At 37.6% G+C, this 5,000-nt stretch overlaps 1 protein-coding gene across 6 annotated transcripts in view; it reads right to left on the reverse strand.

The window, feature by feature from the left end:
- LOC136846465 (cyclic nucleotide-gated channel alpha-3) overlaps positions 1 to 5,000 on the reverse strand; it is a 995,562-nt gene that overhangs the window by 489,104 nt on the left and 501,458 nt on the right. The gene's annotated exons all lie outside the window — the stretch shown is intronic.

The following is a 5,000-nucleotide window of genomic DNA, read 5'->3' on the forward strand; positions in this document are numbered from 1 at the left end:
ATAACACCCTGAATATAAAGGAAGATGCAAGTACCAAAAAGGACCTACAGAGGAGACCGCAGAGGTGAGCTTGGAATTCGGGAATAACGGTTCCATTTTGGAATCATCCCAATGGAATCGAAATGGTGAAAATGGATTCCTAAAGCGGAGAAAAGAGCAAAGGAAAAAGGGCCAGCAAAGATTTATACTGGCGAGGGAGGAGAGCGACTCAAGATAAGAGGCCTTCAGAAAACCTCCCTCCCTTTTCGGGAAAGTTACGGCAGTATTTACCTGCCACCCTCACCTTCATTTCCAATTCACAAAAGGATTTAAAAGCTCAGTTTAAGTAATATGCAGTTTAATTAATATATCAGTTACTTCAAATTACAAACTGACAAAAATAATGTCAGTGCAGGTAGCATAAAAATTTTAGGAAAATACTACAATGATATGTTTAACTGAACACCTCTCAACATTTTTGGAAAATACCACAATGATATGTTTAACTGAACGCCTTTCAACACCTACACTACAAAATAAGTAAACGAATTTAAAAGCTACTAACTTAGTTTTACTATTTTTCATGTTTTTTCCCTTTAAAGGCTTACAATTCGATGCAATCTTCTTTTACTATTTAATAGCCATTAAGGCTCGGTCCAGATGTTTCCTTGCAAACTTTCAATACTTAAAATAGAACCATTATCATTTTCCTCTCACAACCTTGATCGGTTGGCATCTCCACACCTGTGTCCCTCACCCCAAGTATCTTATTTATCAGAATTCTGAGACTCTCCTACTTATTCTGGCTGTGGCCAGCATCCAATCCTTTCCATGTCCCTCCCAAGGCCCTCTGAGATTATTCCTATTGCGTCCAGGATGGTAGGTACTACTTTCATTTCAGTTCGCCACAGTCTCCATATCTCCATTTTTAGGTCCTGGGACAAAATTTTCTCTTACTTTATCCTTAGGTCATGTGACCCAAGTTGTAGCTACAAGTAGCAAGAATACTTTCTGGGTTTCTTGTCTACCAAGATTAGGTAATGTTTTCTAACCTATATCATATTTTCAGTCTTTTCATAACAGACCCAGAGTACCCTGATTTTTTCCCCCGTTTTTCCTGTTATAATCATCATGACCGTGTTGATGAGGAGACAAGTGATACGCTAGCAGTCCAAAAAGCAATAAACGAAGATGAAAAAAGACTGAAACGATTATTCTCTAATAACACCTTGTCTGACATTAGAAACGTTGACTGTAAACATTTCCATCTTGCCTGACCTACTTTCAAAATTCGGATGACGTGAGACATAAGGGAGCTGGTAGCCGGTTAGCGGAAAATAAAGAATAAGAAGTAAAAAAGGCGCCGAAGTTCCGATACAGCGTATAATCAAGGCCACCGAAAATAGCTATATCTTTCGGTGGTCTCGGTATAATGCTGCGTGAGCCGCGGCCCATAAAACTTTAACCACGACCCGGTGGTGGCATATCCTATATCTTTGCCAGAAGCACGATTATGGCTAACTTTAACCTTAAATAAAATAAAAACTACTGAGGCTAGAGGGCTGCAATTTGGTATGTTTGGTGGCTGGAGGGTAGATGATGAACATACCAATTTGCAGCCCTCTAGCCTCAGTAGTTTTTAAGATCTGAGGGCGGGCAGAGAAAGTGTGGACAGAATAAAGTGCGGACGGACAGAAAAGCCGGCACAATAGTTTTATTTTACAGAAAACTAAAAGGGTGGAAAAAGAAAATAACTGCAATAGCAAAATTTGCAAGTGATGAATTTGTTTGCTATGTGACTCACTAATTTCTTGAATGCTTTGAGTTTTTTATTTTTTATTTTTCCAAGATCCTATTTGACTCCTTAGTTCTTAAATCCGTGTTTATTACAGTTTTTATTCTGTATCGTTAGCTTAGACAGTATGCTTATGCAGGGGCGTTCCTAGACATTTTGGGATCCGGGGGGCACAGCCCCATTTGGGGCCCCTCTTATGGGGTAGGAGGCGAGCGAAGTGAGCCAGAGCAGCTGGGGGGTTCGGGGTGGGGACGCTGTAAGCTCCCCCCCCCCCAAGATTTTTAGAATATGAGCAATTGTAGGATCATTTTAAAGGCATTTGTCAATGCAAATGTCAGAAATTTTATTTCTTAAATTTCGCATTTTGGGGCCCCCTCACTTTGGGTCCGGTGTGGGGAGCGATTTCATACAGCCCCCCTCCCCGCCCCCTCATGAACGCCACTGTTTTTATGTTTCTTTTTAAAATTGTTCCTCAACTTCTAGGCAATAGCCCAGAATGGCTCCAGAATGTTTATTCCTTCAACATCACATCACCCTTATGAAGCCGATTTGCATCTCCCATTTACTGAGTCCAACGAATAACATGAAAAACAATACGCTTCACTCCTGCATGCATCTCCGCGGCCGTCTTCTTCTACCCCACGCCCCCCAACCAAACACCCCCCTTTTTTTTTGCTGCACCGAATGTGGAACGAGACGTTGTAAAATGTAACCGAATTCTGACGCACGGCCACGAGGCCATCTTCGAAAACTTTTGATGGGAAGATAATGTTACTTCCTACGCGATATGCAAAAGAGCTCCTACGGATACTGAAGCGAATACTTAATCAAGACAGAAAACCTGATGCAAGAAGTTCGTGTTGAATATATACAGTAAATGATAGTGATTATATAACAGCAACTTAACGAGAGTTTTACATATATATATATATATATATATATATATATATATACTATATATATATATATATATATATATATATATATATATATATATATATATATATATATATATCAGTAAGCTACAAACGTCCTTTAATATCCAATTCGCTCTACCTCGAAAATAATATATTTTCATATATGTTACCGAAAGGGAAATTTTTTTTTTTTTTTAGTTGATAATAAGTTCGTCGTCCCGTGGGCTCGAACCAGCGAAGGACAAGAACTCAGGACTACATTGGACGCATTAACCCACACGGCCAGCAAGTGAGGTATATAAGTGGATATCGGCTCCCACCTACAAATCCCCGTCGAACTCAGGTGTTTGTATTTGGAGACGATATCCACCCACCTCTGCCATGTTGACCGTGTAGCGCGTTTGTCGCACGCAGCCATATTATGACTTTTTATCATATATATATACTATATATATATATATATATATATATATATATATATATATATATATATATATATATAGAGAGAGAGAGAGAGAGAGAGAGAGAGAGAGAGAGAGAGAGATAAACTGCAGGCAAGTTTGCAGGCAGGCTTTTATGGTTTCAGATCTAGCATAACCACCTAAGATCTCGACTGACAAATCTAACGGTAGATTTTGCAACAGTATAATTATTATTATTATTATTATTAATGAAACATTTAGACAAACTACCGACACCAGAGATTTTGCATCATTAACCCTCTGATATCTACTGATTTATCAAATCATTTAAAATACAACTCAAAGGAAATACAAGTGACACGTTCGGACTGACTTCACAAAATGTGAACAAAGTAAACGACTGATCTTATTTCTTATACATTACAGCTTCTGCATAACTGACGTCACAAAGGAATTCAGTGGGAGAGAGAAGCAAATGGGAAAGTAGAAAAATTTTTTTAAGCACTGCTTGTTGGATGGAGGAAATAGGTTCCGAACAGATTCTAAATAATAACAATGATGTATACTACATCACATTGGGATCGAACCCACGTTATTGTGTGGTGACTTATAATAATAATAATAATAATAATAATAATAATAATAATAATAATAATAATAATAATAATAATAATATTGAAAACAGACACTGTCAAGCATAATGATGATTATCATTGCCACTGCTTGCAGCAGCAATACCACCTACGACACAGACAACGCTAGCAACAACAATAATGGCCTAATTTAAAGGGCATAGTCATGTCTAACCTTTGTCCAGGGAGAGAGAGAAAGAGAGAGAAAGAGGGTGGGGGTGGCCAGCCATGCCAAGCAAGTATGAAACGATGCTGAGGTTAAGTTAAAGGCGTTGGTCCTCAGGATTGTGGGACTAATAATAATTAAAAAAAAAAAAAAAAAAAAAAAAAAAAAAGGAATTGGGTGAGACAAAGGACAGAGTTACAAGGGTTGCGAGAGATGAAAAGAATATCAGAGCACTGGATTGCAGAGCTGGTACTGTTTTATTCTAAAGTAAAAAAAATTCCGTAAACTGCCTGAAAATGACATACACTTTACCATGCAGGTTTTATTTGAACGAAATTGTATTTCATTCGAAATTGCATCATAAAAAGATACAAAAATGTGGCTGTCATCACTGGAAGTTCAATTTTATCATATAGAAATTAGTCTACCTGTATAATCAATTGATAAAAGAAAACAAAATTACACTTTCTTGATTTGTATATCAATGTGAATGTCCTCACGCCGAAAAACAATGATAACGCATTACTTAGCAGAGTCCTCAAAATCTTTGGTACTTGACGCCCGATACAGAACTCGTAAAATATCAAACGGGCTGCAGCATTTCCACCCTCAGTTGCCCCGTTCCCTCTGTTCAAAAACAATTTCGCTTGACAAAACAGAAGGGGAATAAATCTTACATAAATTTCAGCATGTACATTTCTTTACTTATGGCAGTAGGTTAACTACATACCTTCATGTTTTTAAGAGGATATATAGATACATATGATTTTTTTTTTTTTGAGCATGTATAAAAACACAGGTATTGAGATAAGTATGTTTAATCTCGGGAGATTTCCAATATGCACTCATGTTCATAATTGTCAGGAACAAGAGTATAAACACATAGGTTTCATGAAGTCAAACAAGACAAACACAGCTGCAGATATGACATACTCAAATACGAACAAAACCTAAGTTAGAAGAACTCATAGCTATATCACGCACAAACATCAGCCAGTCTTCGACGCAGATCTGATACATAATGGATGAGAGACATACAAATGCTGAGACAGGTACGACGACATAGAAAAAGCGTCATGAAAAAGATGT

This window comes from Macrobrachium rosenbergii, chromosome 15, assembly GCF_040412425.1.
Source record: "Macrobrachium rosenbergii isolate ZJJX-2024 chromosome 15, ASM4041242v1, whole genome shotgun sequence".
Lineage (NCBI taxonomy): Eukaryota > Metazoa > Arthropoda > Malacostraca > Decapoda > Palaemonidae > Macrobrachium > Macrobrachium rosenbergii.